This window comes from Amblyraja radiata, chromosome 2 (assembly GCF_010909765.2).
Source record: "Amblyraja radiata isolate CabotCenter1 chromosome 2, sAmbRad1.1.pri, whole genome shotgun sequence".
Taxonomy (NCBI): domain Eukaryota; kingdom Metazoa; phylum Chordata; class Chondrichthyes; order Rajiformes; family Rajidae; genus Amblyraja; species Amblyraja radiata.
Genome location: NC_045957.1, coordinates 57,641,096 through 57,666,227, shown reverse-complemented (window position 1 = coordinate 57,666,227; position 25,132 = coordinate 57,641,096).

The following is a 25,132-nucleotide window of genomic DNA, read 5'->3' as shown; positions in this document are numbered from 1 at the left end:
TGTGGCTTGAAGTTGAAAGACACCACTTACTGCAAATTGTGGCTTGGGTGTGGCTTGAAGTTGAATGACACCACTTACTGCAAATTATGGCTTGGGTGTGGCTTGGTTTTGGCTTGAAGTTGAAAGACACCACTTACTGCAAATGGTGGCCTGCAGTTGAATGGCACTACTTACTGCAAATGGCAGCTTGGGAGCTTTGACTTGAAGTTGAAAGGCACTACTTACTGCAAATGGAGGTGGGAGCTTTGGCTTGAAGATGAAAGGCACTATTACTGCGAATGGTGGCTTGGTTGCTTTGGCTTGAAGTTGAAAGGCACTACTTACTGTAAATGGTAGCTTGGGTGTGGCTTGGGTGTGGCTTGAAGTTGAAAGACACCACTTACTGCAAATGGTGGCATGAAGTTGAAAGGCACTACTTACTGCAAATGGTGGCTTAGTTGCTTTGGCTTGAAGTTGAAAGGCACTACTTACTGCAAATGGTGGCTTGGGAGCTTTGGCTTGAAGTTGAAAGGCACTACTTACTGCAAATGGTGACTTGGGGGTGGCTTGGGTGTGGTTTGAAGTTGAAAGATACCACTTACTGCAAATGGTGGCTTGGGTGCATTGGCTTGAAGTTGAAATGCACTATTACTGCAAATGGTGGCATGAAGTTGAAATGCACCACTTACTGCAAATGGTGGCATGAAGTAGAAATGCACTACTTACTGCAAATGATGGCTTGGGTGGTTTGGCTTGAAGTTAAAAGGCACTACTGTAAATGCACTTACTTCCTGTTTGCACTGTATATTGATTTTAGATAAAACGCTACCACTTACGACTGTGATTTTTGGCAATCTTACTCAGTCCCCCTCTGCTGAGCAGGTGCAGAGAATTCTTCCCGTCAATGAAAAATAAAAGTGTTATTAGTTTTTTTTTTAATGTTGAGAATCTCTCTCCTGTCAATCACTCCATGAAAGCCACACCTTTTCCGGTGGGGGGGGGGGGGGGTTATAAAACCCGGAATGGTGGGTGTGGCTCAGTCTCTGCAAGATGGAGGAGGGAGAGGTCACGACTTGCTGTCTTTAGTGGCTTTGCACCCTATTTCAAATGGTATGAAACTGCACTTGAATTTGGTGCCCTTGCACCCTGCTTGAAATGGAATTTCAAGGAATAGCCGCAACTGCCAGACCACCAGCGGTGAGTGAGTGAGCTGCCAGCCCAAGAATCCATTCGGTCCACAATGTCCATACTAGCCCTCTGGAAACCAATCGCTTCAGCCCACAACACCCATACTAGCGCTCCAGAAAGCCCCCCCCCCCCCCAACTGGCCACCAATATTAGAATTGGTGGAGAGGTGGAATATTGCGTTGGATGACCAGCCCTCCTGTGTGATGCTGGGACCCAACGGGTCCCACTTAGTCTAGTCCTTCCTATAATTGGGCGACCAAAATTGTACACCATACTCCAGATTTGGTCTCACCAATGCCTTGTACAATTTTAACATTACATCCCAGCTTCTATACTCATTGATCCATCATGTTTAAATTAAAATATTTAAGGTCTCACAACAATGTAACAATCCATCCAAGTAATGCGATACATTACTTAGTTGCTGATGCATTAACTTGAGGAACTAGCAGCAACTCAAAGAGCCTATGATCCTCTCTCAGGAAGGCTACATTCATCCTTCCATCCCCCTGTCAGTGTTCCTATGTCGCCTATAAGCAGCCACTCCTGTCTACTGCAAATGAGAATGTACCATGTGTAACCAGAGCTTTTAGACTCAAAGCTGCTTGCCCTTCTAAGCTTTCTCCAGTCCTCCACTGTGCTACTATTGTTGGAGAAACACTGCTTAGGGGCAGGCAAAAGAGAGAAAGAAATTCACAAGATGATTTGCTGGCATTTGTATCATAATTGATGATGTATTTGGTTTGGAAGGTCCTTTTCATAAGGGCCTGTCCCACTTAGGCTATTTTTAGATGACTATTTTTAGGCTGTCACCACATGGTCGCCAGGGTGTCGCCTGTATGGTCGTGAGTAGTCTCCTCAGTCGCCCAAAGAGTCGGAGTGTCTTTCTGGTTGCCGCTGGATTTACAACATGTTAAAAAAAATTTGGAGACAGTCGGCGACAGTGGGTTTTACGCCAATGAGCGTAGGTTGACTTCTCCTGACGTAGATGCTGTTCTAGTTGTCGCCAGGTTAACATAGGTTGTCGCCAGGTTAACGTAGGTTGTGGCAAGGTGACATAGGTTATCCCCGGTGCTGACTTCGGGTTTGTTTTAATTATTCAATTTCAAATTTGAATGTCGAAGGGGGGTCCAATCACCAGTTTTTCGGCGACCTGCTACGATTATGATAGTCGCCGGCAGTCGCCTAAAAATAGCCTAAGTGGGACAGGCCCATCATGATGCCTGTGATAGTGATAGATGCAAGGTATAGACCCTTGTGGGACTGCTGATGAATGGGTAATTGGGTAATGGTCACTGGATTTGTCAAAATAATGCTTCATGGCGAACAGCGGGCCGTCAATGTTGTAATATATACAGCATCTAAGGCAGAGTGGCAGAGTAAGTTACAGGGGCAATATTAAACAAAAAGGTTTGATTCAGGATGATTCTTGAGTAAAGTCATTCTTCCTTAAAAAGGAAGTATACCAAGAAGAGTAGTAGGCTTAATGAAGAAATTCTAAAATTTAAAGCCTTGGCAACTGAAGGCATGACTGCAAGGAGCAGAATTGGTTTGCTGAAGAAGCCTGAATTGGAGGAGTGTAGGTACTCATGTGATTACAGAGCTGGACAACAAAGACTGGGCTGCAAAGGCAGGGAAGAAGTAAGTCTATGAGAGGATTTAAAAGGAAGGGTGATTCTTCTATTCATTGACTATTCAGCATTTAGCTAATCACAAAGGCTACACTGTCGTGATAACAAGTTGTGGTACATGTTATAGATTTCCACATATCCTTTTGAAACTTTGGTGGGAACTGCAGGACCCCTCTAGATTGTTCCTTCTTCCATTAGACCATTCATTACCATAAGACTTAGGTGCAGAATTAGGCCATCCAGCCCATCTACCATTCAATCACAGCTGATCTATTTTTCCCTCTGAACCTCCTCCCTACTCCCAGTAACCTTCAGTACCCTCCCTAATCAAGAACCTATCAATCTCTGCCTTAAATATACCCAATGTCTTGGCCTCCACAGCCATCTATGGCAATGAATTGCCATGAAAAGCTTTTCACTGTACATCGGTAAATGTGATAATAAACTAAACTGAACTGAATTCCACAGATTCACCACCCTCTTGTTAAAGAAATTCCTCATCTCCATTTTGAAGGTACATCCTTTTATTCGGAGGTTGGGCCCACTAGTCATAGATTTTCCCATTACTTTCCACGTCCTTTCCGCATCCACGTCCTTTCCACGTCCACTCTATCTCGGCCTTGCATGTCTTTCTTTACAAGAATGTTGCCCACATATGTGACAAAGGGCATACATGACTCATATCAGTTAAGTCGCATTCTGCGAATGATAGCCCACTTTGAATATTTGATTTGATTTGATTCAATTTATTGTCATTGCACTTTTCAGTGCAACGAAATGGTTTAGCCTGCAGTCATAACATAGATTAAATAACAAACACTCAACACAGTTTAAAGTCCCAAAGTCAATGTCTCTTCCCTCCTTGCTCTCCCTCTGCGCTGAGGCAATCCAAGCCTCCGATGTTGTGACCCCGCCGGGTGATGGTAAGTAAGTCCCGCGGCTGAATCCGTGCTCCACAAACAGGCCGGTTCAAACTCCGCGGCCCGGGGCGGTCGAAGCTGCCGAAGCTGCCGCCCTCCAGTCCAGCGGACGCAGCTGTAGTTGCGGGAGCTCCGGAAACAGAACTCGAGCTCCCGATGATGTCGTCCACTGGCCCACGGCCGAGCCTCCGAGGCTCCAAAGTCGGGTCGAATTTGGGTTGCCACGTAACCACAGCCCCGAAGTCAGCCAGCCTCGCGTTGGTAAGTCCTGGCTCTGCCTCCGCAGCCTCGAGGTCGGTCGCAGTTGGAGGCTGCCAGCTCCGCGATAGGCCTCAGCGCAGACGGACACGGAGATGGGAGATACGGCAAGAAAGGTCGCATCCCCCCCGAAGGAAGTCAAAAAACATACCACACCCACCCCCCCACACATACACAACTAAATAAACCGAAATAAACTGTAAAAACGGGACAAGCGAAAACAAAAAACAGAAAAGACAAACGGACTGCAGGCGAGCCGCAGCTGCAAGGCAGCGCCGCCACTTCAGGAATATAAATCTCATTTTAATATTTTAGTCGGAACAAATACAGCATCTATGGGGATTTTGCTTTCCTTCAATGAAAAAATTGTATATTTTTAGCAAATTAATATTAATAAAGTAAAGTGGCATCCAAAAAGGACCTTTGATGTACTGGGTCTAGCCTGGCTATTAAGTAGTTACCTACACTAATCTCATTTTCCATAATTAACTCATGGATATTTTTGACATGGTGTTTCAAGTACATGTCCAAATACTTTTTGAATATTGTGGGAGTGTCTGCTTGTATTATCCCCTCAGATTTCATCCATCGTCTGATCCTCCTGCTCATTATCTTAACCTTATGCCCTCTGGTTATAAGCACCATTGCAAAGTAGAAATGTGTCTCACCACCTATCTATGCCCATCATAATTTTGTATACCTCCTCTCCAGATTGCTTCAGTCCAAGGAAAACAAACCCAAGCAATTATTAGCGAATCTCCATTGCATCTTCCCAGGGGTGACACACAGTATTCCAGATGTAGCCTATTAATGTTTTATGTACTTGTATCATGACCTGTATCATTGGAGCGCAGGAGGGTGAGGGGCGATCTTTTGGAGGTGTACAAAATCATGAGAGTAATAGATCGGGTGGTCACACAGAGTCTCTTGCCCAGAGTTGGGGAATCAAGAACCAGAGGACATAGGTTTAAGGTGAGACAGGAGGGAAAGATTTGATAGCAAAGTTACAACATTTTGAGATTTTAAAAATCAAGTCTGCAATTTACCCCATCATATAAAGCATAAAAATAAGTTTAATTTGACACCTAATTCACTTTCATATCTTCAGTATTAAAAAAAGTTATGGCCATTTTCATACTCTGAAATTAGCATCTTGTTCCCTATTGCTTTTCCATTGACTTAACTCAAAAGCTGTGATCGAGGACAGTCAAAAGCCCATAACTTTATTAAAAATTAAGAGAACTGAATGAAAGTTCTCAGTTATTATAGTTTGAAGCATTCTGAAACAAATATGAAACAATCTTACTTGGATGACCTGAAATTAAAGCATATAATTAGTTAGTTACCTAATTGTAGCTAATTACAAAATTCAATTACTAGATCTAAACATCTATCCATTTCTTAAGAAAAGGTTAACATTTTTAAATAGCCTAGGTATCCATATAACATTCAGACAAGAATTCACAATATAACATGATTTTTAAATCTCATTGTCATGAATTTATAGGCCAAATGGAAGGCATTTAGTGTTTAATTCCTGTAAATTAATGGGCATTTTAATCATCTTGCGAGTGGGTTTTTGTGGAATGCAATCGATTGGAAAGTTGCATTTGCGGTGAATTTGAACCCCACATCGGCAGGAAAAACACTGCCGATTTGTATGGGGCCAAAATCACATTTTCGCCAAGGAAATTTTGATTAAAGTCATCCTAAGAAGCAAGTTTATATGTAAAATAAACGACTTACATTTTGTTTTGTCCCCTACATGAGATCCGTTGTAGGCGCTGACGGCGTTAGAAGTAGCTTTTTATTTTACTCCAGTGATTTAATTGTCCCGCATTTTTTTTTTAAACTTCCAAAAACGGAAGACGGAACGATTTTTCTGAAGCCTGAAGAAGTTCGTCTCCGACAGGCTGGAGAAAACGGCATTTTAATCCCGCCCCCCCCCACTTAAAGGCGCCAAAGTCGCGCACACGGCCAGTGGCAGAACTGCAGCGCCGCTGAAGGTAAGTATTGTAACATCGCTACTGAGAGGTAACTTTTTCCACACAAAGGGTACTGAGTGTATGGAAAGAGCTGCCAGTGGAGGTAGTTAAGGCAAATACTATTGTGACGTTTAGGAAACATTTGGACAGATACATGGAGAAGACAGGTTTAGAGGGATGTGGCCAAACGCAGGCAGGTGGGACTAGTGTAGAATGGACATGTTGGCCAGTGTGGGCAAGTTGGGCCGAAGGGCCTGCATCCATGCTGTTTGACTATGACCTCTTTGTTTTTGCATTCTATGCCCTGGTTAATGAATGCAATTATCCCAAATGCCCTCTTAACTAGATAGATAGATCCTTTATTGTCATTCAGACCTTTCGGTCTGAACGAAATTATGTTGCCTGCAGTCATACACAGAATCAATAATAACAAAACATACAATAAACACAAATTAAACATCCACCACAGTGAGTTCACCAAGCACATCCTCACTGTGATGGAGGCAAAGTCTTAGTCTCCGTCTCATCCCTCCTTGTTCTCCCTCTGCGCTGAGGCGATCGATCCAGGCCGAAGATGCCGCTCTCCAGTCCAGCGGACCTCCGTGGTGATGTCGCCGCTGCCGAAAGCCGGAACGTCGTCTCCGCTCCGAGACGGCCCGCCACAGCATCAGCTCCGGGCAGCCGCCCCAGCTCCAGGTCCCGCAGTCTCCGCTCCGGGCCGCCGCCCCAGCTCCGGGTCCCGTAGTCTCCGCTCCGGGCCGCCGCCCCAGCTCCGGGTCCCGCAGTCTCCACTCCGGGCCGTCGCCCCAGCTCCAGGCCGCCACCCCAGCTCCGGGCCGCCGCCCCAGCTCCAGGCCGCCGTCCCAGCTCCGGGTCCCGCAGTCTCCGCTCCAGGCCGCCGCCCCAGCTCCGGGTCCCGCAGTCTCCGCTCTGGGTCCCGCAGTCTCCGCTCCAGGGGCCGCCGCCCCAGCTCCGGGTCCAGCAGTCTCAGCTCCAAGCCCCGCTGCATCAGCTCCAGGCCGCCGCCGAAAGCCAGAACGCCGCACCAGCAAGTCGGGCCACCGCTGCCTTAGCACCGAAGACGACCAGCCTCTCGTTGGTAAGTCTTGGCTGGCTCTGCCTCCGGAGCCTCAGGGTCGGTCGCAGGTTGGAGGCCGCCAGCTCCGCCATTAGGCCTCAGCGCAGACGGAGGCAGAGAAGGGGGATACGACACGAAAAAGTCGCATTCCCCTGAAGGAAGAGACAGAGAACATGTTTCACCCCCTCTAACACAACCCAACAAACTAAAACTTAATCAAAACAAGACAAAAAAAACAACAGAAAAAAGTAAAGACAGACAGACTGCAGGCGGACCTCATCTACCCGTGCTGTTGCCTTCTGGGGACACTTTGACATGTTCACAAAGATATGAGAAACCAAGCCTGGGCGGCATTGTGGCGCAGAAGTACGGTTGCTGCCTTTCCATGCCAGAGACTCAGGTTTGATCCTGACCGCACGTGCTGTCTAAATGGAGTTTGTACGTTCTCCCTGTGACTGTGTGGGATTCTCTGGGTGCTCCGGTTTCCTCCATTCCAAAGACATGCAGGTTTGTAGGTTAATTGGCTTCTGTAGATTGTCCATCATGTCTAGGATAGAACCCAATCTGTATGGTGATCGTTGGCCGGCATGGACTTGGTGGGCCAAAGGGTCTGTTTCCACACTGTATCTCTAAAACTAAATAAGACTGCAGATTCTGGAAACTGAAACAAAAACAGAAATCCTGAGAAAAAAATGAGCTAGTCAAGCACCATCTGTGGAAAAATAATATATCACATTAAAGACCCTTCATCAGAACAAATGTTCATCTGCTCCCTTGTACTTCCTATGGTCTTACCATTCATTGTGAACTCATTGCGTATATGCTAGCCTTATTAGTACTGCATAAATGGATCATAAAACACATATCAGGATAAATTTTCTAAAATTTTGCCATTTCTATTCCCCTAGATATTGCTATATGATGTTATGTCTCCAAGTGTGTCAACAATTATTTTCTGAAGTGCAGTCTGTAATAAAATTTAAGAAATTACATTTACAAGTTTACGCAAAAGTACATAAAACGCTCACAAACCAGAACAGAAAAATTTAGTTTTGATGTATATAATTAACCATATAATTACAAAATTTAACATTTAGCACATATCCATGCTGTCTCATCAGGAAGTGCGCTCAAAGGAATCACACCATACTGTATCGCATCTGCAGGGCTAGAACTTGTGATTGGCTGAAGTAAATCCATCCACTAAGTTACCAAACATCTGATTAATTAAATGTAAATGAATTTAAAAGCCCAATGAATACTGAATCCATGCTTAGAAAATAATCACATTTTCCACCAAATTAATTCTGAACTAGCATTTACCACAAGCCAATGGAAATTCAAATTTCATCACAGTTTTTAACTGCATTTTTCTGACAATCTGTGGTTTGGTACAGAATCAACACTTGCACATTAGATACTTCGCAATTCTAACGCAAAAATTACTCAGCTTTTTCTCAAACTCATTATATAATTTTGGAAAAAATTCATGAGCAGTTTTTCCTGTGGATATTAAACTTCTACCTAGGCAATGGCATGAAGTAATAAATGTCATTTGACATGTATTTCTGATGTTTGAAGAAAAAGAGGGGGAAGAGTTGGAGAGAGCCTGATAGAGAAGAATCACCTGGGTTGCAGTTTCCACCTACAGAACCATAGGGTTCAAAGGGAATGGTGACAGCCAGACTTGCAAATTAGAAAAATCAATAGGAGCATGTGGATGACAATATCGAGCACCATCATTAATTTTCCATTGCTCATCACCTGATTTTATTCTGGGAATATTTTAAGCAATTAGATAAATATTCTGAGTTTAAAGATAAGGCTTTATAAAATGTTTCTGTTTGGCTAAAATACAGTAATATGTGTACTACTTGTCCTTGAATACTGAAGCACAGTTCGTCAGTGGGATAAATGTTGGACACCTTGTCCATCAAAAGCTTACGTTACACAGCATTTCTGACACTCATCTCTCCCTCTTTTCTAGTTCTGTGCACCAAAGATTTGCCTTCTGGAGAAATTTCTTCTCATTTCCGTTCTGAAGAGACTTATTTACTGTATGTGACCCCTGCTCAAGATATCCTCGCCAAGGAAAACATCATCCCTACATCCCCAAGGACAACACAGTGGCGCAAAGGGCGGCACAGGAGCAGAGCAGAGACCCAGGTTCGATCCTGACTACAAATGCTATCTGTACGGAGTTTACACGTTCGTCCTGTGGGGTTTCTGGTTTCCTCCCACACGCCAAAGACGTACAAGTTTATAGGTTAATTGGCTTCAATAAAAATTGTAAATTGTCCCTAGTATGTACGCTAATGCTAGTGTATGGGGTGATTACTCGTCGGCGTGGACTTGGTGGGCCGTAGGGCCTGTTTCCACGCTGTATTTCTAAGTTCTGAAGTCTAAATCTAATCTCTCTTATTGCCCAATACCAGATCTTAAATAGCCTGTTCCCTCATTGGTTCCTCAACATATTGATACAAAACTATTTCCTGTATGCAACATGTATTGAACCTCAAGATCATTATTGCTCATTTACTTTGCTCAGTCTAAATACAGAATAAAGCCTTCCATGATTGATGAATTCACCTCTTATTTACTGATTCATACTACTACCTGTTTTTTGTCCAATTACAGATCCACATCTCATGCCAGTGTAGTACTCCAATACTGTGCACTAATTGTGTCCAACTGCTTATGTTGCACCTTATTGTTGGTCCTTCTGAACTTTAAAATGCAAGACAACAATAGTTTCACACTTCTCTATTTTTTTAGTTACAATGTCAAAAACCTCAACAGATTTGTTGAAAATGATTTCCCTTTCTTAAATCTATGCCTAAAACTATTATAATTTTTGAAGAGCCTGGTATGATTTCCTTAATAATCAATCCCAACATCACCATTGACACATGATGTCAGGCTAATTGGATTATAGCTCCGTTGTCTTCATCTTTGCTTTTTATAAATGATGGGGTTATGTTTACAAGCTGCCTTCTGCAGGAACCATTCACCAATCTATGGGATTTTGGAGGATGACTACTATTACTACTATCACCATTGCCATTGAACACAGAACAGTACAGCACAAGGATAGGTCCTTTGGCCCCGAATGTCTGTGCCGAACAGGATACCAAGACATTCTCTTATTTACCCATGCATAATGCATATCCCTCCATTCCCTTACACATCCATATGCCTCTTGAATTCCACTATCATATCTACCTCAACCACCAACCCTGGCAGTGTGTTCCAGGCACTCACCACCCTCTATGTAATAAAATTGCCCGGAAAATCTCCTTTAAGCCACCCTCTCACAAAACGTATTTCGTATTTGAATTTTCCATCTTCGAAAAAACATTCTGACTGTCTACCCTGTCTATGAATCTCATAATTTTACACTCTTCTATCATGTTTCCTTGCTTCCTCTGGCATTCCAGAGAATATAATCGAAATATGTCCAATCTCTTCCTGTACTTAATACCCCCTGATGTCAGCAATATTATGTAAGACTTCTGTGCACTGTTTCCCAAGTCTCTGCATCCCTGTGATGGGGCAACCAGGAAACACACAATACTCCAACAGTGACCTAACCAGTGTCCTATAAAGTTGCATCATGACATCCTGACTCTAATACTCAATGTATTAAGTATACCATATGCCTTCTTTACCAATCTAATACACCTAGGATGCAGACAACCAGCTTTTTTTCGTTATAATTTATCTAATTTCTCCTGATTGCTCCCATCCCTAATTGCCATTGAGAAGTTGGTGGCATTTCTCTCTCCCGGGACGTATAACTGTGCAGTTCACTCCTTAAATAATAGCTACTGCCTACCTACCATTTTGCTTTTTGAGGGCACTCTCCAATCTGCTCACTCCGCAAACCTTCACAATTTTCTTTGTTTAGATTCAGGAACTATATTTCAAATTGAACAACTTAACACCTCGTAATTTTTAATACACATCAATCAAGTCCCTTCTCAACCTCCTCTGTTCCAAGGAGAACAGACCTAGCTTCTCTAATCTCTCCTTGTGACTGAAAGACTGCAACCCAGGCAGCATCCTTGGGTAGCACAGTGGCGCAGAGGTAGAATTGCTGCCTGACAGTGCTTGCAGCACCAGAGACCAGGGTTCGATCCCGACTACGGGTGCTGTCTGTATGGAGTTTATATGTTCTCCCTGTGACCGCAAGAGTTTTCTCAGAGATCTGCAGTTTCTTCCCACACCCACATGTAGAGGTTTGTAGGTTCATTGGTTTGGTATGTGTAAATTGTCCCTAGTGTGTGTAAGATAGTGTTAATGTGCGGGGATCTTTAGTCAGTGCAGACTCGGTGTGCTGAAGGGCCTGTTTCCATGCATTAGTGATAATTTTTCAAAACTCTTTAGATTCTGGAGTAGTTCCTGAGGATTGGAGGGTTGCTAATGTAACCCCACTTTTTAAAAAGGGAGGGAGAGAGAAAACGGGGAATTACAGACCAGTTAGTCTAACGTCGGTAGTGGGGAAACTGCTAGAGCCAGTTATTAAAGATGGGATAGCAGCACATTTGGAAAGTGGTGAAATCATTGGACAAAGTCAGCATGGATTTATGAAAGGTAAATCATGTCTGACGAATCTTATAGAATTTTTCGAGGATGTAACTAGTAGAGTGGATAAGGGAGAACCAGTGGATGTGTTATATCTGGACTTTCAGAAGGCTTTCGACAAGGTCCCACATAAGAGATTAGTATACAAACTTAAAGCACATGGTATTGGGGGTTCAATATTGATGTGGATAGAGAACTGGCTGGCAGACAGGAAGCAAAGAGTACGAGTAAACGGGTCTTTTTCACAATGGCAGGCAGTGACTAGTGGGCTACTGCAAGGCTCAGTGCTGGGACCCCAGCTATTTACGATATATATTAATGATTTGGACGAGGGAATTGAATGCAACATCTCCAAATTTGCGGATGACACGAAGCTGGGGGGCAGTGTTAGCTGTGTGGAGGATGCTAGGAGGCTGCAAGGTGACTTGGATAGGCTGGGTGAGTGGGCAAATGCATGGCAGATGCAGTATAATGTGGATAAATATGAGGTTATCCACTTTGGTGGCAAAAACAGGAAAGTAGACTATTATCTGAATGGTGGCCGATTAGGAAAGGGGGAAATGCAACGAGACCTGGGTGTCATGGCACACCAGTCATTGAAAGTAGGCATGCAGGTGCAGCAGGCAGTGAAGAAGGCGAATGGTATGTTTGCATTCATAGCAAAAGGATTTGAGTATAGGAGCAGGGAGGTTCTACTGCAGTTGTACAGGGTCTTGGTGAGACCACACCTGGAGTATTGCTTACAGTTTTGGTCTCCTAATCTGAGGAAAGACATTCTTGCCATAGAGGGAGTACAGAGAAGGTTCACCAGACTGATTCCTGGGATGGCAGGACTTTCATATGAAGAAAGACTGGATAGACTCGGTTTGTACTCGCTAGAATATAGAAGATTGAGGGGGGATCTTATAGAAACTTACAAAATTCTTAAGGGGTTGGACAGGCTAGATGCAGGAAGATTGTTTGCGATGTTGGGGAAGTCCAGAACAAGGGGTCACAGTTTAAGGATAAGGGTGAAATCTTTTAGGTCCAAGATGAGGAAAACATTTTTCACACAGAGAGTGGTGAATCTCTGGAATTCTCTGCCACAGAAGGTAGTTGAGGCCAGATAATTGGCTATATTTAAGAGGGAGTTAGATGTGGTCCTTGTGGCTAAAGGGATCAGGGGGTATGGGGAGAAGGCAGGTACAGGATACTGAGTTGGATGATCAGCCATGATCATATTGAATGGCGGTGCAGGCTCGAAGGGCCGAATGGCCTACTCCTGCACCTATTTTCTATGTTTATATGTTTCCATGCTGTATCTCTAAACTAAACTAAATCTCTGCCCCTGTCTAGTACTATCAGATTCTTTCCACAGAGCAGCTTTCAGTGTAGCATTCAGAACAGCATGCCAGTCGTGGGCTGAACCCAGATTTTCTAAAAGTGGAACATAACCTCCCTGCTTTTATATGGCCTGATTGGCAGGTGGGTGGAATAAGTGGCAAAAACTAGAGATTAAAAGGAGACAAAACAGTGTCAGATAAGGAGAGAAGAGGAGTGAAATGTAAAGCCAGAGGGAGGGATATACCTGTAGGTGCATGGGAACATGGTGGAGGGGAAAGAGGGATGGCATAATGGGAGAAATAGGTGTGCACTGGGGTGGGTGGGGAACACAGGACAGAGAGAATGTGTATGGCGTATGTAATGTAAGTGTTAAACAATGTATGCCAGCGAACATTGAGTTGTCAGCTAAATTAGCAACATCACATTTCAAACCTTGCTTAGGAAAACAATTAGATGTTTTGGAAGAACACTTATGCTAACTTAGAGGGACTATTAAATTATGAGGCAATATGCAAGGAAAAGCTTTTGAAATCTGAGATTAGCTTGGCATCCGATAGGACAAATTGGAAATGCAAGGATGGAGTTAAAGGGAAAGAGAGTATAGGAACAGTTAAGAAAGACACCAGAATAATACCCCACCTTCTGAGATTTAAAGGTGAGCATGGGAGGACGAGCTGGGTTTACCCATTTCAAAAGATATATGGGAGGAAAGCCTACTATACATACATTACTGTTCTTTAAATGCCAGGCATTGCCTGATACAATTCAAAGCATTGCATAGGTTATACTACTCAAAGACCAAATTGAACAAGATCTTCCCAAGAAGCTACCCTAACCTATTCTTTTGTATCCTGTATAAAAATACAAAATTTCTGGATGGGAATATTCAATACCATTTCTAAAACACTCAAAATTCAAATGAAGTCAGATTCAAAATTAATAATATTAGGAATGTCAGAGGGCTGCCTTAAGTTAACGATATTCCAAAGACGCTTCCTTGACTATGATTTAATAACTGCGAAAAAACTTATACTTAAATTCTGGAAAAAGATAACAGTTCCTACAGTGAAGATGTGGATCACAGAAATGACCGAGACACTACATTTAGAAAAAATAAGGCTTGTTTTGTCTGACAAATCAGATCAATTTTCCAAAATATGGCCTCCTTTCATTTAATTTCTTCGACAACAGAATGGTTGAACACAAATTCAAAACCGACGCTAGGGTCGGGTGAACGGGTGTAGGGAAGGGTAGTGGGATATATCTCCACTTTTGTTTTCACTTCTTCGTTAGTTCAGGGGTCTTTCTTCTTTCTCTTTCGTATCTTTTTCGAAATTCTTTCTTTTCTCTTTCCTTTCTTCTTCCTTTCCCTTCTTTCCTTTTTTCTTTTCCGATTCACTTATTAGTTTATAAAATGTTAAAACTGAAGCTGTACAAAAATTGTATAATTGTTATGTCGATTACTTTCTCCTAGTACAATTGCTTCTAATAAAATTAATATATTTAAAAAAAAATTTAAAGAAAGACTCCAGAAATAATGGGACAGAAAGCTCACAAAGGGATTGGAGAGTATGGCCAAGTGAGATAGGAATTGATGTGAAAGGTGAGGTGAGTAATAGATTAAAGGTGTTATATATGAATGCGCAAAGTATAAGAAGAAAAGTGGATGAGCTTAAGGCTCAGTTAGAGATTAGTAGATATAATATTGTGGGTATTATAGAGACATGGCTGCAGGAGGATCGGGACTGGGAAATGAATATTCAGGGTTATACGTCCTATAGAAAGGAGAGGCATAAGAGGTGGGGTAGCTCTGTTGGTGAGGGATGAAATTCAGTCCCTTGCGAGGGGTGACATAGGGACTGACGATGTAGAGTTGCTGTGGATAAAATTGAGGAATCGTAAAGGTAAGAAGGCACTAATGGGAGTTATCTACAGGCCCCCAAACAGTAGCCTGGATATAGGATGCAAGTTGCAGCAGGAGTTAAAACTGGCATGTAACAAAGGTAATGCCACAATGGTTATGGGAGATTTCAATATGCAGGTAGACTGGGAAAATCAGGTTGGTTCTGGACCCCAAGAAAGGGAGTTTGTAGAGTGCCTCCGAGATGGATTCTTAGAGCAGCTTGTACTGGAGCCTAACAGATAGAAAGCAATTCTGGATTTAGTGTTGTCTATTGAACCAGATTTAATAAAGGAACTCAAGGTAAAGGAACTGCTTGGAAGTAGTGACCATAATATGATAAGTTTGAATCTGCAATTTGAGAGGGATAAGGTTAAATCAGAAGTGTCAGTGATGCAGTTGAACAAAGGGGACTATGAAGGCATGAGAGGAGCTGGCCAAGGTCGACTGGAAAAGGATCCTAGCAGGAATAACGGTGGAACAGCGATGGCAGGAATTTCTGGGCATAATCCAGAAGTTGCAGGATCATTTCATTCCAAAGAGGAAGAAAGATTCTAAGGGGAGTAAGAGACAACCGTGGCTGACAAGGGAAGTTAGGGATGGAATAAAGCGAAAAGAAAAGGTGTATAACATAGCAAAGAGTAGCAGGAAGCCAGAGGATTGGGAAACTTTCAAAGGACAACAGAAGGTAACAAAAAACGCAATACGGAGTGCAAAGATTAAGTACGAGGATAAGCTTGCCAAGAATATAAAGAAGGATAGTAAAAGCTCCTTTAGGTATGTTAAGAGAAAAAGATTAGTAAAGACAAATGTGGGTCCCTTGAAGGCAGAAGCAGGTGAAATTATTATTGGGAACAAGGAAATGGCAGAAGGGTTGAACAGGTACTTTGGTTGTGTCTTCACTAAGGAAGACATAAACAATCTCCCAGATGTACTGGAGGACAGAGGATCTAGGGAGAAAGAGGAACTGAATGAAATTTGCATTAGGCGAGAAATAGTATTGGGTAGACTGATGGGACTGAAGGCTGATAAATCCCCAGTCCCTGATGGTCTGCATCCCAGGGTACTCAAGGAGGTGGCTCTAGAAATCGCGGACGCATTGGTGATAATTTTCCAATGTTCTATAGATTCAGGATCAGTTCTTGTGGAGTGGATGGTAGCTAATGTTATCCCACTTTTCAAGAAAGGAGCGAGAGAGAAAATGGGGAATCATTGACCAGTTAGCCTGATATCGGTGGTGGGGAAGTTGCTGGAGTCAATTATTAAAGAAGTAATAACGGCGCATTTGGGTACTAGTAAAAGGATTGGTCCAAGTCAGCATGGATTTATGAAGGGGAAATCCTGCTTGACTAATCTTTTGGAATTTTTTGAGGATGTGATAAGTAAAATGGATGAAGGAGAGCCAGTGGATGTAGTGTATCTGGACTTTCAGAAAGCCTTTGATAAGGTCCCAGACAGGGGATTAGTGGGCAAAATGACAGCACATGTTATTGGGGTGGGGTATTGACATGGATAGAGAATTGGTTGGCAGACAGGAAGCAAAGAGTAGGAATAAACGGGTCCCTGTCAGAATGGCAGGCATTGGCGAGTGGAGTGTGGCAAGGCTCGGTGCTGGGGTCACAACTATTTACAATATATATTAATGATTTAGATGATGGAATTAAAAGTAGCAAATTTGCAGATGGCACAAAGCTGGGTGGCAGTGTGAACTGCGAAGAGGATGTTAGGAGGTTGCAGGGAGACCTGGATGTCCTTGTACACCAATCACTGAAAGTAAACATGCAGGTATAGCAGGCAGTGAAGAAAACTAATGGCATGTTGGCCTTCATAACGAGAGGATTTGAGCATAGAAGTAAAGAGGTCCTTCTGCAGTTGTACAGGGCCCCGATGAGACCATATCTAGAGTATTGTGCACAGTTTTGGTCTCCTAATTTGAGGAAGGACATCCTTGCTTTTGAGGCAGTGCAGCGTAGGTTCACGAGGTTAATCCCCGGGATGGCGGGACTGTCATATGAGGAAAGATTGGGAAGACTGGGCTTGTATCCACTGGAATTTAGAAGGATGAGAGGTTATCATGTTTATAACATGTAAAATTATAAAAGGACTGCTCAAGCTAGATACAGGAAAAATGTTCCCAATGTTGGAGGAGTCTACAACCAGGGGCCACAGTCTAAGAATAAAGGGGAGGCCATTTAAAACTGAGATGAGAAAAAACGTTTTCACCCAGAGAGTTGTGAATTTGTGGAATTCTCTGCCACAAAAGGCAGTAGAGGCCAATTCACTGGATTAATTTAAAAGAGAGTTAGATAAAGCTCTGGGGGCTAGCGGAATCAAAGGATATGGGGAGAAGACAGGCACGGGTTGCTGATTGTGGATGATCAGCCATGATCACAATGAATGGTGGTGCTGGCTCAAAGGGCCAAATGGCCTCCTCCTGCACCTATTGTCATATTTCTATGACAAATAACTCACGCTATAATGGCACAGGGGAAGATAGATAGTTTTGACACATAGTCACCTGTTGTTCTTAGAGATAACGTTAATATATATATGTGCTGCTTCGACCATTAGAGAGGTACTTCACCTCTCAAGCTTTCAAGGTCAGCCATTGCAGATAGGAAAATCAGATGTGCTTAGGGGCGTGAGACTCTATTATTCTCATTACTCTCTTCACATTTTTACTGTATTTAAAAAAAAAGTTGTTTGTACCACAATGTTCTTTCTCCATTCATTGCTCCGAATCCTTGAAACCTGCTTATATTTCATTACAAGGTATTACTTGAAATTGGAAAATTAGATGTTCATACCGTTGGTTTGTCATCTATTCGAGTGGAATATGAGATGTTGTTCTCCCAATTTCTGTGTGAATTCATTCTGGCAAGAGACTTATCAGTGTAGTTAATTGAAAATGGGTTAATGGGTGCCATATTTCAGAAGGAATTATAGGAATCGATAATTAATGCCAGCCATTGCAGTGTTTTATCATCGTGGGACCAAACACTAAAAAAGAGTGTTTGATGAGAAAATAGGAAACATAGGTCCAAGTAATGGGAAATAATGCATGACAAGTGCTTAATAGTCATACAGTATGCACTGGGAATGAAACAATAAAATTATTGCTGAATCATTACAGGCACATTAATGCCACAACTCGACTAATAAATATATAATAAACAATACAATATAATAACATTATTTTATCAATTATATTAGGTAACTAGACCAGAAGAGTACAAATTGAAGTACATCTTCGGATCTTATAGAAACATATAAAATTCTTAAGGGATTGGACAGGCTAGATGCAGGAAAAAAGGTTCCCCGTGTTGGAGGAGTCCAGAACCAGGTGTCACAGTTTAAAAATAAGGCGTAGGCCATTTAGAATGAGAAAATACTTTTTCAGCCAGAGAGTTGTGAATCTGTGCCAATTCACTGGATGTATTCAAGAGAGAGTTAGATATAGCACTTAGTTCTCACAGAATCAAGGGATATGGGAGAAAGCAGGAACAGGGTTTGATTTTGGTTGATCAGCCATGATCATATTGAATGGTGGTGCTGGCTCGAAAGGCCAAATGGCCTACTCCTGCACCAATCTTCTATGTTTCTATGTTACATAATCCAAAGCAGTTTGCTGCTGAGATAGAATTGGGGCTAGGGTTGAGCAACATGGTTGAGGAACCTGACGGTTTCTGAGAAGAAACTGTACTTGATCTAGGAGATCACGGTTCTCAGAATCACGGTAACTTCTTCCTGATAGTAGCAGCGAGATGAGAGCTTTGCCAGGATGGTGTGAGTCTTTGCTGATATTAGCTGTTTTCGTGAGACATTCCTGTAGATTCCTGCAATGGTGAGGATGGCAATATCCATGGACCAGGCTATGTGCACAACTTTCTGCAGCCTCCTTCTTTCTTAGATGTCTGGGTTACTGAACCAGACCATGATGCAACCAGTCAGTATGCTCTCCACTATACATCTGTACAGGTTTGATAGAGTATTCAGTGACATACAATACATTACAATACAATACAATACAATACAATACAATACAATACAATACTTTGTTTGCCAAGTATGTTTTGCAACATACAAGGAATTTCATTTGCCAAGTCAGTCATACAAATAAAAAGGAACGGAACACGCAAAATACATTTTAACATAAACATCCACCACAGTGACTCCTCCACATTCCTCACTGTGATGAAAGGTGAAAAAAAATTCAATCTCTTCCCTTCTTTGTTCTCCCGTGGTCAGGGCCTCGATCCTTCCGTTGACGGGATGATCTTGACTCCCTTAGCCGGCGGCATTTGGGCCCTCCCCGTCGGGACGATCATGCTCCCGCATCGGGGGAATGTCAGCTCCCCCTGCGCCAGGCGATCGGACCCCGGGTCAGGGCTTGTCGAACCTCTGCATCGTTGGAGCTCCCGACTCGGCCTCTCCGAAACTGCGAGCTCTCGATGTAAAGTCCACAAACCGCGGTTAGAGTGATCCCAGGCAAGGGATCGGCTCCGATGTTAAGTCCACGGCCCGCGGAGGGGCTCACAGTCAGCCCGAGGAGGCTTCCAGCTCCACAATGTTAGGCCGCAGAGCGACCGGAGATATGAGCTGGAAAACAATTGCATTTCCGGCAAGGTAAGAGATATGCCGAATTTCCTCAAACTTCTGAGGATGTAGAGGCGATGATGAGCTTTAATTGTGATCATATGAATGTGCTGGGCCCAGGATCGATCTTCAGAGGTATGCAGCTTCAGAAACTTGAAACTTTTGACTCTTTCCACCACTGTCACGCCAATGAAGTCAGGTTCATGGACCTATGACTTTCCTGTCCTAAAGTCAATAATCAATTCCTTGGTCATGCTAACATTGTGAGCAAGATTGTTGTTCTGGCACTAGTCAGATTATCGATCTTTCTCCTGTGCTCTGTTCATTACCCATCTAACAAGTTAGTATAACATGCAAATTTAAAAATGGTGTTAGAGCTATACTTGTCTACATTGTCATGGCTATGGAGAGAGCAGAGCAGGGAACTACTGTAAGTAATATGCAGTTAGAGGAAGAAGAATGGAATAATGGAAGAAACTATACGATAGAGGAGTGGGTAATGAAAGCAAATAAAAAAAGGGGATGAATTTTACTTTTATGTTATGGATATGAAAAATATATAGATAGATAGATAGATAGATAGATAGATAGATAGATAGATAGATAGATAGATAGATAGATAGATAGATAGATAGATAGATAGATAGCCTTTATTGTCATTCAGACCGAGGTCTGAACGAAATTGCAGCAGTCATACATATAATACAATAAAAACAACAATAAACACATATTAACATCCACCACAGTGAGTCCACCCAGCATCTCCTCACTGTGATGGAGGCAAAAGTCTTTGGTCTGCAGTCTCTTCCCTCCTCTTCTCCCTCTGCGCTGAGGCGATACCCCCCGGGCGATGTTATAAATCAGTCCCGCGGCTCAAACACCGCGGCCCGGGGTGGTCGAAGCTGCCGCCCACCAGTCCTGCAGACGCAACCGCTGGCCCGTGGCCGAACCCCGGACTCAGGTTAGAGTTTGATAACCCTTTTGAAATTTTTTTCCAATTTTAATTTCCATTGTCTTTAACTAGGGCTCCACAATTATTTCTTAATTTAACAGTAAGTAGTAAATCCTGTGATTATATTTGAAATAATGCACCCTGTGCCTTCCCCTAATGATCTGAGGCTAGAAGTATCAGAGCAAAATTATTTTTTGCAAACTTAATATTGTCATTGATTGTAATGGGAGTGCATTATGATAATTAACAATTCAGTTGTTTTGGTGAGTTGTTTTTTTTTGTGGATCCTGTGGCAAATTTCCATCAAATTATGCTATATTGTAATAATTACCCACATACTAACTTTCCTAGTCGTGAAACATCACCTATCCTTTTCATTCCACGATGCTGCTTGTCCTGCTGAGTTCCACCGGCACTTTGCTTTTTATTCCTTAATCTCTTGTATGGTTTGAATAGCTGCCACACCACAGTTACTACTCTTCTAAAGTACTTAATTTGCTGTAAAGCACTTTGGGACACCATGATTTTGTGAACAACACTGACCTAGAAGTTCAATCACTCGTAAATGCAAGCACTGAAATGTCACTGGGCAGAGAAAATCACCAGTTATCCCAGTGCTGTTAACACGTGACCTCTTTATGAATACTATGTGCAGAGGTTTTGTGTGTTTGGAATGTGGGAACTGCTGTGTTTTTTCAGTAAATCACAAGTAACTTCAGGAGTTTCAGGCACCTGTTGAAACTGTCTTCACTTCCATGTCACGTTTGCACTCTTAAAAGGAGGTAAGCATTTGAATCCAACTGCTACTAAAGGTCCCTCTGCAACTTGCGCCAATTTGAGATGACGATTGTGGAATAACCCTGGGATTTGGCAATTTACCTCTTTGATACAGGCCTTGATATCTGAGTTGAAGAGGTAGATAACTGGAGAGGGATTTTGGACACACAAGGAGTTATTAAGAGCCAAAATGAAATAGAATGGCAGGATCAGAGTATGAATTCCTGAAATGCATACCACAACAGACAGGGCCAGCACATTGGTGCAGCCAGTAGTGCTGCTGCCTCACAGAGAGGGAGACATAGGCACGATTCAGATGACAGGTGCTGTCTGTGTGGAGTTTGCACGTTCTTCCTGTGACTGCGTGGGTTTCCTCCAGATGCTCCGGTTTCTTCCCACATCTCAAAGATATGCGGGTTTGTAGATTACGATATGTCACAAAAAGCTTGTTGCCAGCAGGATTTCATAGAAACATAGAAAATAGGTGCAGGAGGAGGCCAGTCGGCCCTTCGAGCCGGCACCGCCATTCATTGCGATCATGGCTGATCGTCCCCAATCAATAACCCGTGCCTGCCTTCTCCCCATATCCCTTGATTCCACTAGCCCCTAGAGCTCTATCTAACTCTCTCTTAAATCCATCCAGTGATTTGGCCTCCAATGCCCTCTGTGGCAGGGAATTCCACAAATTCACAACTCTCTGGGTGAAAAAGTTTTTTCTCACCTCAGTCTTAAATGGCCTCCCCTTTATTCTAAGGCTGTGGCCCCTGGTTCATAGAGCTCAGTTTCTTACTTTTTGTTGTATAGACATGATTTATATTTAAATATTAGTAGCAAAATTAAACAAATGCGGTTGATCCAAAAATGATTGTATTTAATAGGAAGGAGGAAGATGTTTGATTACTGGAGGTTATAGACATCTGGACATCTAGATATAAAAGTGGCAAGTGGAATTTAATCCAGAGAAGTGCATGGTAATTTATTTGGGAAACATAACAAGACAAAGGAATATACAACAAAATGGGAGAATATTGAGTCGTGTTGAGGAGGAAACAGATTTTGGATGTATGTCTACAGATCCTTCATCCTACATCCTTCAGATTGAGCTCCTGGCAAGCACTGTGCAGCCATGCTGGACCGGTCTCAGCCACCGGTGCGGAGCCGACCAGGGTCAGGCCCGGTCACCAGCAGAGTGAGGAGAGATGTGCCGCACGCACGGCGGTAGTATCCCGGGGAGCGCATCATATCCCGTAGACCTGCCCGGAAGGTCCAGCTTGCTCGCCGGAGACCGAGGACTTGCCCGGTAGGCCGGACCTGCCCGCAGTGGTGGTGGACCCATGTCGCAGAGCAGAACCTGCCTGGTAGGCCTGCCACTGATCGGGAACCTGCCCGCCATGGACGAAGGGCCCACGCCGTGGACCAGAACTGCCGGCTCGCCCAGTTGTGGGAGGGAGTGCAGGTCCTCGATAGGGGAGTTGGCTGCTGGAGGCCCTGCAGCTGCCTGGGGCTCGGCTGGACCAGGCACTGCTCCAAGACGTCAAACACGTGGACCGGACGCGGCCTAGAGTGGTGGAGCAGCGGTGGAGGACACCACTGCTACGCTTAGCCAGGCCGACCCTGCAACGTCGCCAGGACAACAGACCTTCATGGTCAGATCAAGATCCCTGTACTTACAACAAACGGGATATCTTTTTTCCCTAACTCTTCGTGCCTATGGGTCTTTTTTCTTGATCACTTTTTCACACATGATTCTATCTCACTTTCTTTACCTTTTTCTCTTTTTAAAGCTTAAAAAATGAAGTGGTACAAGAAATGTATTAAGTTATATTTGGCTTGTATTATTGTAATGTACTTTATTTCTAATAAATAAAATTAAAAAAACAAAAAAACAAATGGGAAAATGACTCCAAACTGGCGGCTCTGTATACTGTCTCAGTGCTACTGCTATATTACTTGTACTATATCTGAGATGCTTTGCTGAACACCTTCGCTCAGTCCGCCTGGATCTACCTGATCTCCCGGTTGCCAAACGCTTTAATTCCCCCTCCCATTCCCATCCTGAACTCTCTGTCCTCGGTCTCCTCCATTGTCAGAGTGAGGCCAAATGCAAATTGTAAGAACAGCGCCTCATATTTCGATTGGGCAGCTTACAACCCAGTGGTATGGATATTTATTTCTCTAACTTCAAGTAACCATTGCATCCCCTCTCTCTCCAGCCCTCCCCCACCCAAGTACTAGCTTCAAAATCTTCTTGTTGAGTCTCATTGTCTGTAACTCGTTTTCACCTAGTCCTCAGCTAACAATGGCCTGTTTCCTATATCATCATTACTTTTTTGCATATTTTTCATTAATTTGTTCTGTATCTCTTTATATCACCGTCTATATCTCTCATTTCCCTTTCCCCTGACTCTCCCCTGAAGAAGTCTAGACCCGAAACGTCACAATCATTTTCCCCAGAGATGCTGGCTGACCGATTACTCCAGCTTTTTGTTGATATCTTCGGTTTATACCAGCATCTGTAGTTCCTTCGTGCACATGTATCTAAGTGCTTATGTATAGTGATACTTGTACCCAACTGTATACAAAAATGAATGTCACTGTACCTCGGTACATGTGACAAATAAAGTACCATGCCATACCATACCATCATAGTGAATATATGGCTCAGGTGGTTAACAAAGTACTGAGGATTCCTTAAGGGCCTGTGCCACTTGGACGACCTAATCCACGAGTTTAGAAGACCCTAGATGAGTTGAAAAAAATGTCAAGGTCGTGCGACCACTCACGAGCATGAGGAAGAGTTACGAAGACCTCCTACGACCTTGTGGCGACCATACTGCGAGTATGAGTCAAGGGCAAACTCGGCAGAGGTCGCCAATTAGGTTGTGAAAGTGGGACAGGGGCTTTACTTTTTTGTACCCAAGGCATAGAAGACTAAAGCAGGGGAATGATGTCAGAATTGCATGTAACATTTGATGGGTCTCACTTTGAGTATTATTTGAGTTGATTAGCACTTTACTGGAAACATGTAATTATACAGGAGATGTGCAGATGAGATTTACAGATGTGCTGCCAGGACAGGAGAATTGTTATAAACACAGATTATTTATAGACTAGGTTGTATGCATTTGAGCAGAGGAGGCTGACGGGAGACTTAAGTGAAATATATAAAATTATGGTGAACAAATAGACTAAATAGGAAAGGCCTGTATCAAAATAAGGATAACAAAAAAAATCTGAAAGCACACATTTAAAGTAATTGGTAAAAAGGTTAAAGGGAAGATGAGGAAAGTACCGTAAGCTTTGGAACTCACTGGTGGATGCAGAAGTCCCTTTCACTTTTAACAAATTCTTAGACCTGTTTGCAGAGCCTAAAATCACTAGATGGAAGTTGGGATTAGATGGGTAGCTCATTTTTGACCAGAATAGATATGATAGACTGAATGGTCTCTCTCTGTGCTATGATTTATCTATGTCCATGACGTGACCGTAAGCATGTATTTATTGCTCATCCCTGTTTGTAATTATTCTGTTAATTGCTGATACACAGCTTTATCTCTTGTATTAATCTTTCAGACTTCAATGTGCATGCAGTCCTGAACTGGATCTTCACCAAATTAGTATTTATTTCAAGGTACAGCTTGCCTTGTATTAGACATACTTATGCACACTGCCTTGGTTAGTCTCTCGATAGAATGTTAGATCAAGAGGTTAAAGTGTATGATGGAGCATTACTGCTGCATTTGATGACTACAGCATCCCTATAATACACAGTTCTCCCTTTCATATCTGCTCCAAATCTAATCAATTTTGCAATTTTGTACTCTACACAACACATTGGAATCAAGTTAAGAGTCAATAGAGTCGAGTGTTTTATTTTCATGTCTCAAAATGAACATTGAAATTCTTACTTACAGTATATATATATATATATATATTTATATATACACACACACACACACTT